Source organism: Choloepus didactylus, chromosome 4 (assembly GCF_015220235.1).
Source record: "Choloepus didactylus isolate mChoDid1 chromosome 4, mChoDid1.pri, whole genome shotgun sequence".
NCBI lineage: Eukaryota > Metazoa > Chordata > Mammalia > Pilosa > Megalonychidae > Choloepus > Choloepus didactylus.
In genome coordinates, this window is record NC_051310.1 from 18126970 (window position 1) to 18142620 (window position 15651).

Here is a 15651-nt window from a genome sequence, read left to right on the forward strand (position 1 = left end):
TGCTCAAGAGAGAGACGTGCCAGGCTGTTTGGCACATGGGTTTTTATTAGTATAAATAAAGGAATGTGGTGTTAGAGATGTTGGCACTTTTTTTTGCAGTACATATTTATTATATAGATTGTCAGTTGGTCTTTGAAGCCTCTTAACTAATTGGGGGGCTGTAGGTGAGGTTTTGGGATTGGAATTTTCCATTCCCTCCCTGCTTTCTATTTCCGTCCTTATTAGTCTTCTTCTCAAGCATCCCAGTACTCTTGAGAATTTATGATCCCTAACTTGTAGTCAAGTAATGTATTCTGTTTTCTTTAACTGTTTTGGGTTTCAGTAGAATTTATTGTTATCTCCAATGCCTTCACCTTGCAGCAGGCCTTGAAGGTGCCCTAGGGTGTACAAGATTTTTTTTATACATCTAACCTACCTCACCATGTCTTATACATTGTACTTTCATAGATTCACATCATTTGTTTTTGTGAGATTGAGGTATGTTAGCAGTATGGAAATTTTGAAACACCTCTTAATTTTCATTTCCCTTTGCACCTCCTACACCATTTTTCAAATGACTGACATGCCATTCTCTGTAAGTAAAATTAGAGCATATTAAATTGCATATCCCACAGTTTGGAGCCTTGCAAATCAAGTCTGTGGGATGGCAACATAAAAGGGCATTGAAGAAAAACTGTAAAAAATTTCATTGGAGTCAACCATTGCCCACTGTGTACCAAGGCAAATTTTGCTTGTATTTAAATCGAAACCCTGAGAAGACAGTGATTAGCGTCTATGGATATGTGTTTGTGTGCGTGTGCGTGTGCGTGTGTGTGTGTGTGTGTGTGTGTGATGGGCAGCAGAGTGTGTGGGTGGGATGTGTATGAACTGATAAACCCCAAGCAACAAATACTGGATGACCCATAATAGCTTCCTCACATGCTGTCTGTATTAGGGGAATAATCGATCCTTCACATCCTGGCCTTACATGTGTTCCCAGAGAAAAGATGGAAACCTGGCTGAGAAGCAGCAGCTCAGTGGTGCATGAATGCCTTTTATGTGCCAGGGAAACCGTGAGAGCTCTGCAGTGCTGGTGGCTCTGACACATGGCCTTCCGACGGTGGACATGGAGTTTCACACGGGATGGACTTTCCGTCTGTTCCCACTCAGCAGTAAGTAGCAGAATCTGTGTCCTACTGTTAATTGTTCAACCAGGAGAAGGAATGCAAGGGGCACATGACAGCCAGGTGTGTGAGGACATGAGTGCAACCCCTGCAACCCCGGGGTATAACTGCGGTGATCACCATTGTTGACGGAGAGAGCAGGACAAGAGTGAACCAAGTTCTGTTGAAGGAGGATGTGTTTACTATCCTAAACTTCCTGAGTTACTCTGTGTTATATCTGTCTCCTGATGAAAACTTTTGAATGTAGAGGACTTGGTGACTTTCCCAAAATCACACACCACTGAATCGTGGAGCCAGGACTTTGCCATTATGTCAGTATTTTGCCATCGAATGACCACTGTGGGAGCTGGTCTAGACATCTGAGAAAAGCAGGGGGTGGGGTCACATTGTGGGGAGGCTCGCCCCCGAGGGTCCTGCATGGGCCTCTTGGAAGATGTATGACTCTTCTGGACATTGGGTGCCTGGTGTCAACCGTCGTAATACTGCCTAAGAGGGACATGGCTTGTGAGCCCTACTTTTCTTTGTTGAGGCCTGGCTAGGGCCAGAGAGAGGGCATCATCTGGGAAAGGGATGGCAACATACAAAATACCATTGCAAAGGCCATAGAGAGCAGGCAGGTCCTGGATGCTGTCCACTTTGGGAGAAGAAGGTGGTGGCAGAGACAAACTGTGGGGCAGAAACATGAAATATGTGGGAGAATAATGAGATTAGAGGGTGCAGACATGTGGCCTTTCTATCCCAACTTCTTTGCAGGAGCAAGCCTTGGGACCAGGCCACTTTGGTACAAAGACTGTTTTAGCCCCACTTCATCTCTTTAGCTGGCACAGCAGCCCTGCATCCATAGCTCTGCATGCTGGACTGTGCCAGGGATACATCCTGGGAGCCACAGCTTTCCTGAAACCACACTGGCATTGGGGGAAGAATTTGGGTCTTAGAACTTGGAGAATCAACCATTGGTGGATAGGAACAAGGGTGAGTGTCAGGGATTTTCCATGCAGAGATTATAATTGTCTGACAGGACTGGTAGGAAGTGTTTGGAGAGGTCGACCATGCAGAATTGATTTTGAAGAGTTATGCAGAGATCAAAAGGCAAGGACTAGTCCATTCAGCAGAAAGAGTGGGTGTAACCCCTCTCCTTGGTTTCAGTTCATTCTCTTGAATGTTTTCTCATACGGTCATTATGTTTTTTGCTCAGGTCCCGAACTTGTTTTCCCAGCACCCACCTAAACACTTCACAAAGCCCAGAATCAAATCCCAGATACCAGAAGCCCCATCTCCAGGCAGCGCCACTCCTCTGACAATAGCCTATACAAGAGCCCAAGAAGGTGGAGGCTGAACCCCTTCCTCCCCAGCTAATATTCAGCTTGCACACATTGGGCTTCCCAGGGTCTGCAATTTACCTCAACCCATGTTTGGGCTTTTATAGTCAAGTTTGTTCTAGTTGCTAATGCTGCCAGAATGCAAAACACCAGAGATGGATTGGCTTTCATAAAAGAGGGTTTATTTCATTACACAGTTGCAGTCTTAAGGCCATAAAGTGTGCAAGGTAACACATCGGCAATTGGGCATCTTCACTGGAGGATGGCCAGTGGTGCCCTGAAAATCTCTGTTGGCTGGGAAGGCATGTGGCAGGCATCTGCTCCAAAGTTCAGGTTTCAGAATGGCTTTTTCCCAGGACGTTCCTCTTGAGGCTGCAGTTCCTCAAAAATTTTACTCTTAGTTGCTCTTCGGGTGTTTGTCATCTCTTAGCTTCTCTGGAGCAAGAATCTGCTTTCAACAGCCATCTTCAAACTGTCTCTCCTCTGCAGCTACTCTCTCAGCTTCTGCGCATTCTTCAAAGTGTTCCTCTTGGCTCTAGCAAGCTTGCTCCATGTATCTGAGCTTATGTACTGCTCCAGTAATCAAGGCCAACACTGAATGGATGGAGTCATGCTTCCATGGAAATTATCTCATCAGGACCTTAATAAATATTGGTAGGGTTGAACTGAATTGAATTGAAACCAACTCCATCTTTAAATATGCCTTGTGCCTTTGTTTATAAAGCTCTTAATTAGGTGTTTGTTATTATGCTGAGTGTTTTTCATATGTTATCCCATTTCATCATGAAGACACTGTGAAATGGGCATTCTTTTTCAGTTTTATAAATGAAGTAGCTGCATGAGTCAGAGTTCTTGTGGGAAACACTCAAATTAGGAAGATTTCAGGAGAAATCCTGAACACAGGGATTATTGATAAAGCTGTGCGTAAGGTGGAAGTAAGAAAGTAGGAGATGATGTGAAACCCCACGGCTAGTTTTGGGGAGAGGGTTTCATACTTCTCCTGGGCATGAAAGCTGCCAGAATCTATAGACAAAGAGGGCCTGGCACAGGAGCTGCCTGTCAGAAGCTGAGAACTTGGTTTGAGGGATGTGACCAGCTCATGGTGACCTGAAGGAAGCCAGAATAAAATGCCCAGGCCCACTTTCCTCCCTCTTTCTGAGGTTCTCCTTTGGCCAAACCCAAGTGGAAGCCTCAAAGTGAGGGAACCACTGATGCCATCTGAGAGGTCAGCCACCCAGGGCCTGGAGCAGGTGGACAAGTGGAGAATGCAACTTGAGGCACAAACTGAAGACTTCTAGCACGCATCCCATGGGCACAACCCTCAGAGCCAGAGCTCTCCTCTCCGAGGTCCAGGCTACGCACCTTCATAGTCCTTAGGGAGCTCACACTGGCTCTCCGTGTGCCACTTTCTTGGAAGAGAAATCAGAGAAGCTAGGGTTCTGCTCTTAGGCCTGGTGACCTGATGTTCTGAGACTGAGTCATTAGCTGGGGTAGTGGTCCAGGGAATATGGGAAGTATAGAAAGGACATTTTAGGGTGTTCACCAAACCAGCAACTCCCCATTATCTCCTCCCCAGAGGATCTCATGTAAGGCAGGGAAGGAGAGTCTAGCCTGACCTTATTAATCCCCAGGCTGGAGGGCAATACAAAATCCAACCCATCTGAATGACTCATGCTGTGGGCCAAATCCTATAATTTAAAACAGGTGATCTGAGGACTGGTGAGTTCACTTACTGTCCATTTCTCCCTGAATTATATCTGGTGGCTGTGTCTAGGCAGACAAGTAATAAAATAGTGATAAAAATATATTAAAAATAGGGGAGGATGAAAACCTAAGATGGCGGCTAGGTGAGACATGGCAAAAAAAGCACTTCCATGAAAAATACTATATAAAAGCCAGAAAGTGGCCCAGAACACCAGTTCCAGTGATGCACCAGCTGGACAAAGTCTGCTAAATCCACAGGGAGTGTGCATTTGTTGAACCCGGGAGTCTGCATTCTGAAATGAGTGAGTTAGCCAGCTGAAAGTCCTGCTAAATCCACAGGGAACGTGCATTTGTTGAAACCGGGAGTCTGCATTCTGAAATGAGTGAGTTAGCCAGCTAAAAGTCCTGCTGCCATGCTGCAGTGTGGGGAAACTGCGGGTTGCCGTTTGGAGATGGACTAGTTCTTTTGAAAAAAAAAACAAAAAAAAAACCTGGGAGCGGCTGCAGATACGGTAGTGAGAACTGCGCAGTAAAGCACTGCAGGAGCGGGCTGTAGCCAATGCCTCGGTGTCTGGCATGGAGGATAGCTCTCCCCACGCCTGCTGCTGATTGTCTCAGGGACAGTGGGACAGAGGGAAGCCAAAAGGAGAAAGAAACTGCGCCCCTTGCAGACATTGCCCTGGCAGCCTGGGGATGCTCCCGACTGCAGCCAGACCCACAGCCCAGAAATGCAGTGTGACATGTAGTCTTTCCCGCAGCATCATGCACACTCAACAATACCAGCTGTGGATGCCTTTAGTGCACCCACAGCTAATTGTCCCACAGCTGGGAAGGTGGACCTGTGCGAAAACGGAGAAATTAACACACCCCATTTAACTATCTTTAAAGCATGCTGGGAATGCCCCTGCATGGCCCAGGAGCCCAGGGCGTCTCTGGAGGCTGGTGCGCACTTGTGATGTGGCACAGCCTTCCCTCAGTAGAGGTCCTGGAAGAGCACGGCAGGGATAAGGGCCCTGCTCAGAAAACCCAGGGTCCCTATGCCAATACCAAGGACTTGTGGATCAGCAGCAGAGACAATCTCTGGCAAGAGTGAAATGAGGGCTTAGACTCATGTAACAGCTTTAAATCTCTGGGAACACCTGGGAAGCTTGATTATTAAAGCTGCCCTGCCTCCCTACCCACCCAGACACATGCCCCACAGTCAAGGCAGACAGCACCAACAACACACCCACACTTAGTGCACCAATGGAACCCCACAAGAATTGGATCCTCACACACCAGAAAGATAAAGTTGGAGAGAACTGACTTGAGGCGAATAGGTGACTTGCAGAGGCCATCTGCCGGCTATTTAGAGAAAGTTTAGAGATCGGTATTTTTTTATATCCAGGAAGAACCCTATCAAGTAAAGCAAATGCCTAGAGGCCAAAAACAACAGAAAATCTTAAAGCATATGATAAAACCAGATGATATGGAGAACCCAAACCCAAACACCCAAGTCAAAAGATCAGAAGAGACACAGTACTTGGCACAGTTAATTAAAGACGTAAAATCACACAATGAGAGCATGGCACGGGACATAAAGAACATGAGGAAGAGCATGGCACAGGATATAAAGGACATAAAGAAGACCCTAGAAGAGCAAAAAGAAGAAATTGCAAGAGTAAATGAAAAAAGAGAAGTTCTTATGGAAATAAATGAAACTGTTGGCAAATTAAAAAGACTCTGGATACTCATAATACAAGATTAGAGGAAGTTGAACAACGACTCATTGTCCTCGATGACCACAGAACAGAAAATGTAAGAACAAAAGAAAGAATGCAGAAAAAAATAAAAAAAATCAAAATGGATCTCAGGGATATGATAGATAAAATAAAACATCCAAACTTAAGACTCATTGGTGTCCCAGAATGGGAAGAGAAGGGTAAAGTTCTAGAAAGAGTATTCAAAGAAATTGTTGGGTAAAACTTCCCAAACGTTCTACGCAATATAAATACACAAAGCATAAATGCCCAGCAAACCCCAAATAGAATAAATCCAAATAAACCGACTCCAAGACATGTTCTGATCAGACTCTCAAATACTGAAGAGAAGGAGCAAGTTCTGAAAGCAGCAAGAGAAAAGCAATTCATCACATACAAAGGAAACAAGACTAAGTAGTGACTACTCAGCAGCCACCATGGAGGCGAGAAGGCAGTGACATGACATATTTAAAAGTCTGAGAGAGAAAAATTTCCAACCAAGAATACTTTATCCAGTGAAACTCTCTTTCAGTTTTGAGGGAGAGCTTAAATTTTTCACAGACAAATGCTGAGAGATTTTGCTAATAAAAGACCTGCCCTACTTCAGGTACTAAAGAGAGCCCTACCGATAGACAAAGAAAGGAGAGAGAGATATAGAGAATTATAACAGACTTGTATGAAACATTACATTCCATATCACCAGGACACACATTTTTCTCTAGTGCTCACGGATCTTTCTCCAGAATAGACCATATGCTGGGACATAAAACAAGCCTCAATAAATTAAAAGAAAAAACAACAAACAACTGAATATATTTAAAACATATTCTCTGACCACAATGGAATACAAATAGAAGTCAATAATTTTTGATTTGTATCTCCACTGTTTACTTCCTACAGGATATAAAATACATAAACTCTATTGACAAATCAGTAGTTTCGGACTCAATGTAAAATATGTAACTTTTCACAAGAACTATATGAAGGTGGGGGAAGGGAGGAGTATAGGAACGTAGTTTACGTGCGCTATTGAAGTTAAGTTGTTATCAAAGAAAAACAAGATTGTTATGGATTTAAGAGGTTAAATTTAAGCCCCACAGTAAACACAAAGAAATTATCAGAGAATATAACCATAGAGATGAAATGTAGAGTATGGGTTACAAGAAGTGGGGGAAGCGGCAATGGGGAGTTAAGAAATGAGTGTAGGGTTTTTGTTTGGGTTGAAGGGAAATTTCTAGTAATGGATGGTGGGAAGATGGTAGCATTACAACATTCTAAATGTGATTAATCCCACTAATAGAATGCTAGGGAGGGGGTGGAATGGGAAGATTTAGGCCATATATATGTTTCCACAGTTGAAAAAGAAAAAAGAAAAAGACAGTCTAAATAGGCAATGACAATTAAATGCCAAGGATGAGCCTGGATGGCATCTGAGGATATAGGAAAGGGAGACTCAAAGGGACACAGTGGGGATGTAAGAAAAAAAAAAAGGAAACATAGAATATAAGCTTTGTATCAATGTTGAATTTCTTGAACTTCTTAGCTGCGCTTAGTGGGATTGCATAAAAGAATGTTCTTGTTCATGGGAATTGTATATGTGAATTATATCATTTGTTCAGGGATGCGTGCAGCTTGCTCTCATATATTTAGAAGACAGAGTAATAGATGATGGATGATAGGGAGGGAAGGAGGGAAAGAAAGAACTGGTGGTGTGACAGGATGTTAAAGTTGGTGGATCGGGGTATCGGGGGAGGGGGTCAGGGCATGCTGGAGTTCTGTGTAAGGGATTTGTATTGTTTTTGCAACTGTTCCTGTAAGTTTGAATATATTTCAAATTAAAATTTAAAAAAAAATGGAGGATAAGGGATATGGGATGGTTTAGGTGTTCCTTTTCATTTTTTATGTATATTTTTCTTTTATTTTTGAGTAATGAAAATGTTTGAATATTGATTGTGGCACTGCATGAACAAGTATACAGTGATACTGTTAGCCGTTGATTGTGTTCTTTGGATGGATTATATAGTGTCTGAGTATATCTCAATCAAATTGCATTAAAAAAACATAACAAAAGAAAAATATTCAAAGACAACATGCTAAGTGGTGACCAGTAAAGGTACACTTTCCCAGATGCACGGTGGCAGTGCATCAGTATAAGTTACCATTGGGCCATCAAGAAATCACTGACACCATTAAGAAATTGGAAACAGTGGGAATTACAATCCCCACTCACATCCCATTGCATAGCCCAGTCTGGCCAGTGAAGAAGCGTGATGCTGCCTGGAGGATGTGTATTGATTATAGAGAATAGAACCATGTAACTTCTCCTTTGTTCACAGGTGTACCAAACATAGCTACATTGTTACAGGATATTAGAGCTCAGGCCAGTTTTATTTTGTGTTGGATCTTGCTAATTATGTTTTTAGCATTTCTGTAGATCCCTCCAGCCGGCCTGCCTTCTCCTTCATGTGGGAAGGACAGCAGTGGACATTTACCCTGCTACCACAAGGATATCTTCATAGTCCCACCGTTTGCCCTGATTTGGTAGCTCATGATTTTAAAATGTGGAAACCTCCAGCAGGGGTCACTCTCTTTCATTATATTGATGAGTTTATGTTGAACGAGTCCATCATGGCCCACCTCGAGAGCTGAGGATGGGCTGTAAATGGGGACAAATACCAAGGGCCTGGATACTTTGTCAAATACTTAAGTGTTGTTTGGTCAGGTAAGACTAAGATTGTTCCCTCTGCTGTTGCTGATGAAGTGTAAAATGTCCCCATTCCATGTACTGCTAAACAGCTCATGGGTTTCCTTGGTTTGTTGGGTTATTGGAGACAGTTTATACCCCAGTTAGCACGGATTCTGAAACCCTTGTATGTCCTAATTAGGAAAGTAAAAACATGGGAATGGGATGTTCCACAGCAGGCTGCTTTTGAAAAAGCCAAACAGGTGATCGCCAAGGCCCAGGCATTTTGGGGGTGGACCCAGGTGTGCCTTGCCTATTAGATGTGGTCAGTACCCATCTTGGCTTTGGGTGGGGCTTGTGGCAAAGGCAGCAGGCAAAGCAGTTTATATTGGCTTGTGGTCTCAGCTCTGGAAAGGAACCGAACTCCAGTACAGTTCCTTAGGAAAACGACTGTGTGTTGCCTATAATGCGTCAGGACATTGAAGGACTGACCCAGAAATGCCTTGTGAAGTTTAGAACAGCCATCCACATAAAAGGGTGGATATCGGAGATTTCCATTAACCTCACTCTGGCAGTGCACAGTTCAGCACATTAATGAAATGGAAAGCTTACCTGGTACAGTGCAGCATTTTTAACAACAGCTCTCTAAGCTGAGATGCGTGATATCTTAGAACAGTTTATTGTGTGAAAGAACAAGATTTGCCCCTCCCCAGTGATCCTCCCAAGGTGGTTGTTTCTGTGTCCAGCATTGACAGATGTGGCAGTATACCTGAGTTCCTCGGTACGTTGATGGATCAGCATATGGACAGTTCACCACCTGGACAGCAGCAGCTGTGCAGCTTCGTAAGGACAACGTTTGGTGGGAAGCTGGAACTATGGAAGACCGCTAATGGCCTGAATTAAAGGCTGCATGGATGGTCACTGTTCATGAACCTGGAGATGCATTAACTATTTGTACTGACAGTTGGGCAGTGTTCTGAGGCCTCGGTATGCTTGGCTACATGGAAGTGAGAGCAGTGGACTGTTGTCAGTCACCCCCGTGGGGAAAGGAAATACTTTCAGTCTTTTTAAATTTATGGAGGCATGTTTTATGCCCCAGCATATGATCTGACCTGGAGAGTGTTCCATGAGCCCTAGTGATCAATGTATATTGTGGTAATTTGGAATGTAATGCTCTAATTCATTGATCACATTTTTTAGGTTCTCAATTTCCTTGTTGGTCATCTGTCTTGTTCTATCTATAGAGGATAGAGCAGTGTTGAAGTCTCCCACTATGATTGTAGAAACATCTGTGGCTTTCTTCAGTTTTGTCAGTGTTTGTCTCATGTACACAGGAGCAAGCGTCCCCAGACTGGATGTCACACCCACCCTGTCCCTGTTTCTGTACCACATCTGTGCAGGGGCACTAGGCCAGTGTCTGCCCCAAAGAGTGCCGCAGGCCATTCACACATCAGCGCTGGCTCTGCCATGCCTGTCACCTGCACTACCCCCACCAGTGTGGAAGCTCATGCTGGGCTACCTGGAGGAGCATGGCTTCCCTGATCCCATTCTCATTCCCCAGAAAGATGGGATGAGCCTGGCCATCCTGGCCTCACCTTCTGCATCAGCCACGTCAAGAACTACATGGGTAAGTGCCCTCTCTTGGCTGTGGGGGCCCAGAGCCTGCTTTTAGACCCCCCAGGCTAGGGTGGCCTTGGGGACTCAATCCCAGAATGCTCCAGCTGCCTCCAAGTTTAGGGTGGGCATGGAAATGACTGTGTGTGGGTTTCAGGGTGCAGAACTAGGTATGATGGTCTGTGAAAGGTGCTCAGCCATGCTCAGGTTATGCTGAGAATTATACATTGCCTCCTGCTAAAGTAATGTGTGACTCTGGCCAGCCCCTTCCCCTTCCAAGTCACTTGATTCAGCTAATCATGTATTCTACCACTATTGGTTGTCCTATGACCCTGTCATGCTCAATGAGTCCTGGAGGCCTATGCCCTCTTCCATGAGGTTGACAGGTTCTGGAGCCTCCTGGCCCATCATCCTCTTAGCCCAGGTCCTGCCTTCTCCGAAGTTAGTTCTGCATTTGGTCTGGGTACCATGAGCAAGTGATGTCATTGGCAGCTCACCATCTCATGTTCCATTTCCAGCTGGTGGTGCTTTGGAGACATGCAGGATATTTCTGGGGTGTGTTAGGGGGTAGCCAGCAAGGCAGCCTGTCACGGAGGGGCCACCATTCCCACCAGTGGCCAGATGGCCTGTGCTTTGGTGCCCTCACTGTTGCTGGGGCTCCTGGTGCTCATGGGAGATGTCTCACGGCCAGTGGGGGAGGAAGGAAAACCCTGAAAAGGAAAATATTCTGTCCAGTCCTGGGTCACTTGTCTGACAGGTGAAGACAGGACTCTGGCAATCTAAGTTTGACTCTCTTCATCTGTCTTCCCATGCAGGGGTGTGCTTTTATTAAGGGTATAGAGAAGCTGCTAGGAAAACAGTAGGCAGTCCGCACAGGAGCCATCAGTATTCCTGAGACCCGTCACCGTTGCCATCCCCATTTCAGCTGTAGATGGGTCCCCACTCCTTCTCTGGTGCCACTTGTCCTCCTCCAGGAACAGCTCTGGAGCAGAACAGAGGAGGGTTATCGACTTGCTGCCACAAGGGAGAGCAACACCATGGGAGATATAGGGCATCTCAGATGAGATGTTAGAAAGGGTTTTTCCAATACAGCTATTTTAGGTTATTTGTTTTTCTTAATCCTTTGTTTTGTTTGAAATGTGGATTTTTTGTTGTTGGTTTTTAAACTTTTTGATATATAAGGTTTAACAAAAAGAAAAAGAATGGCTTGTTGCAGGATCTGGGCTGGAGTTAGGTGATTTGTGGGGCCTCTGAGGAAGTGAGGCTGTTCTCTATTGGATGCCCTCAGGCAGTGGGGTAATTCTGTGTTTGGGTATCATAATGATGCTCATCCAGCAGGAGGGAAGGCTTGAGTGTGGTTCCAGCCATGGTTGATAAAGAAGCAGTGGCCATGATGGGGATGCTGGGTCCCTTGTTTGGCTCGTCTAGTCCTTGTGTCATCTGTTTTCAGACATGATAATGGAGGGTCTTGTTTTTGTCTTTCTCCATTGTGGTGGTCACAGACTGGCCTTGTCTGGGTTGGGTCCGTGAGATGGCTGTCAGCAAGAGAACACGGAGGCCAGGCCCTGGCTGTCAGGGCTGCTTCTCCCTTTCTCACACTAAGACTCACTTTTTCAGCTGGGCAGATGCCCATGTCCCCCAAGCCTGTGGCAGTAATGATGATGGCTAATATTTGTAGGAGACCTGTGAAGCACCTGGCAGTTTTCTAAGCTCTTCACACATGTGAACTGATTTCATCTTGGTCACAGACCTGGGGGGTGGGGACCCTGCTCTGCCCCTGCGGCTCCAGGCCCTGCAGCCACCAGTGGCTGGGCCAGGTTGGCACATTCTTGCCCCATCTCCACTACGGCTGGCCCTACAGTAGAGGGAAACACCTTCTTACGTCAGGGAAGAAGCGACTCGAGGCTTTTAATTTTTACTTTCTTTTTCCTCTCAATTTTACTTTTTATTATGGAACTTTTCAAACAAGGAGGGAAATAGGCAGTGAACCCATTTCCACCCTCACCAGGAGCTGAGGCCACCAGTTTCCTGCCATTTTGCTGCTTCCCCCACCTTTTATTTTCCCTTGGAGTATTTTAAAGCAGATCTCAGGTGTATACATCATTTCACCTATAAAAAAATCTGGCATACTTTTAAAAATATAATCACAATTCCATTCTCACACTCTATGACCTAATGATAATTTTGTAATATCACGTGAGACCTAGCATTCTTTCCAGGTACTTCAAAAATATCTTTTTTGCCTTTAGTTGTTTGACTCAGAATGCAAACAAGAGCTGCACACCACGTTTTGTTGTTGTCTTTCTTTAGTCTCTCTTACGCGCTAAACACCTCACGTTATTTTTCAAATAGTGCGTTGTTTATAGCATGTTGATTTGCAGCAAAATTGCTCAGAAAGAACAAAGTCCCCGATTTCCCATTCTCCAGCCCCTTCGTCCCTCCCCCCAATTATTAAACAGTGTCCCCGATTATTAAGGTCTCACATTAGTGGGATACATTCATTACAATCATGACCCAACACTGAGACAATATTATAATTAAAACCCGTAGCTTACAGTAGGACCACTCTGCATGTACGGTTCTGTGGTTTTGACAGATGCCAAACGTCCTGATCTAACATTGTGGCTTCATGCAGAATAGTTTCACTGGCCTAAAAATGCCCTGTATTCCCATTCTTGTCCCTTTCCCTTTTCCCCGAAACCCAGGGCAACATCTGATCTTTTAACCATATGCCCCTGCCTTTTTCCATTCCATTGATTTCTTGGGAAAACAGGGTTTTTGTTCCCACACACTGGATTTGGTTGACGGCTTCCCTGTGTTGTCCTGTTATTTCCTGCAAATAGGCAATTAGCAGCTTGGTTGGATTCATGTTCATTTTTCAGGCAGAATTCTGTCACAGGGGCTGGGTGCTTCCTTCCATATGGAGGCGCACAGGACCCCACCACCCTCTCTCAGGGATGTCAAGATGGGTCCTTGGGCCAGTGGCCTAGCCTCCCCTGTCCACAGAGTGTCCCTGTCAACCTTTCAGGCATCGTGTAGAGCAGCCATCAAGGATCCTTGCTGAAGGAGTGTCCCCTTCTATCTTTCTTCTTGTAGAAAGAACTTTCCCTCCTTTTTCATTCAGCTATTCTGAGCTTTCTTTCCTCAACAGTTTTTACCTTGAACTTGTCTTCATCAGCTTCAGAAAATGCAGGATAAGTGCTTTTTCCTTTATGTACCAGTTTACCCATTTTCAGAATAATGAGTCAGTGCCCTAGAATTGCAGGGTTATTTTTGAAAGATTTTAAGTGTATGTGCCATCCATTATTTCAGACGCACTTGACAGAAAAATAAAAAAAACTGTCATTGAGCTGAAATTTGGATATATTGGGCATCCTGGGTTTTTATTTGGTCATCTGTGGCCCCCACCTGAGGCCCACTCTCATCACTGTGCCTACGTCATGGGGTCCTCGTGACAGTCTGAGGGAGGTAGGGTGTAAAATGCTTTGTCAGTGGAGAAAGCTGGAAAGTGGAAACCGGAGCCTGGGAGCCCAGCGGCTGCGAGTGTGCTTGCCCTGCCCCTGTGCACCTGCTCTCTGTGGTCATCTTCGCATGGGCTGCCCCTCGAGCGGCATGGTGAGCTTACCCCGGGAATGGCTTAACACCTCCTGCTAGCTTCCCCGGGACGTGATCACAGTGTGGACATGATGGACATCACCAAGCAGAAGGACTGCTAGATGAAGCTGAAGAAGTTTTTGCACTACGAATACAGCACCAACCTGAAGCGAGTCCTCAAGTTCACCAACCTCAAGTTCTATGACACTAGGTGAGTGGCTGCCCTCCAACCCTCAGGGGCCAGGCTGGTGGGGGGCCACAGGGGTGTGGGTTGAATGGAGAGCAGGGCGCTGTCAGGCTGCATCTGTCCTTGAGGAAACACATGCCGAGGGTCCCAGGGACTGTACACGGGCACAGATTTATTTGTGCTGGTTGCTTTTTTTTATTTTTTACTTTGTATAAAAACAGTTTATATTCTGATACTGTCTTTTATCATTTATATATATTAAGACATATATTGAAAACCTGACTGTATTTCTGTGTCTATGTGTGTGTGAAACAAGGGTGGCTTTTGCTGTATGGAATTCCCACAGGATCATAATTTATAGAGGTCATAAAGTAAGTGTAGGGGGACTGTTCCTCAATTTCAATATTAATCCATTTTTTTTCTAGTTTACGTTTTTTTTCCTTTTTAATTTTGATTGGAATTCTTCAGATACCATACAATTATCCAAAGATCCAAAGTGTACAATCACTTGCCCCTGGGTACCCTCATACAGCTGTGCATCCATCACCACACTTAATTGTTCAATTTTTAGAAACACTTCATTACTCCTGACAAGAAATAAAGTGAAAGATGAAAAAAGAAAACAAGGAAAGGAAACTCTAATCCTCCCATATCCCTAACCAACCCCCTCAATTAGTATGATATAGTACATTTGTTACTGTTTACAAAAATGTTGAAATACTACTAACTGTAGTATATAGTTGTAATAGGTATATAGTTCTTCCCTATATGCCCCTCTATTATTAACTTCTAATTGTCTTGTCATATATTTGTCTGGTTCATGACGTGATTTCTAGTATTTGTACAGTTGATCATGGACATTGCCCACCATAGGATTCAGTTTATACATTCCCATCTTTTGACCTCCCAACTTTCCTTCTGGTGACATATATAACTCTGAGCTTCCCCTTTCCACCTCATTCATGCCACCATTCGGCAATGTTAGTTATTCTCACATCTTGCTACCAACACCCCTGTTCATTTCCAAACATTTGAGTTCATCCTAATTCAACATTCTCCTCATATAAGCAACCACTCCCCATTCTTAAGCCTCGTCCTATATCTTGGTACCTTATATTTCATGTCTATGAGTTACCTATTGTAATTAGTTCCTATCAGTGAGACCCTGCAATAATTGTCCTAATGTGTCTGGCTTATTTTCACTCAGTATATTGCCCTCAAGGTTTTGTCATCAACCCATTTTTTTTAATATGGTTGTGTTCACTCACCATACATTCCATCCCAAGTAAATGATCGATGGTTTTCTGCATGGTCATACATTTATGTGTTCACCACCTTCACCACTATCTATATAAGGGCACCTACATTTCTTCCACAAGGCAGGATGGAGAGTCAAAGAAGGTAGAGAGGCAAAAGAAAGAGGAAAAAAAAAATGACAGCTAGGAAGCAGCAAAAGGAAAAATAACCTTAAATCAAAGTAGAACAAAGAATCAGACAATACACCCAATGTCAAGTGTCTAACATGCCTCCCCTATCCCCCCCTCTTACCTGCATTCACCTTGATATATCGCACCTTTGTTACATTAAAGGAAGCATAATACAATGATTCTGTTTAGTTACAGTCTCTAGTTTATGTTGATTGCATCCC

At 44.4% G+C, this 15651-nt stretch overlaps 1 long non-coding RNA gene across 14 annotated transcripts in view; it reads left to right on the forward strand.

Annotated features, from left to right (window-relative positions):
- The window catches only part of LOC119531164, a 67297-nt gene that overhangs the window by 44142 nt on the left and 7504 nt on the right, over nucleotides 1-15651 (forward strand). For 11 of the 14 annotated variants that reach the window (XR_005216261.1, XR_005216263.1, XR_005216262.1 and 8 more), the window contains one exon: nucleotides 980-1151. This is a non-coding gene — a long non-coding RNA (uncharacterized LOC119531164). Of the gene's footprint in view, nucleotides 1-934; nucleotides 2136-11506; nucleotides 14028-15651 lie in introns of those variants that run through there. The other 3 variants (XR_005216270.1, XR_005216260.1, XR_005216271.1) reach the window with 3 other exon arrangements.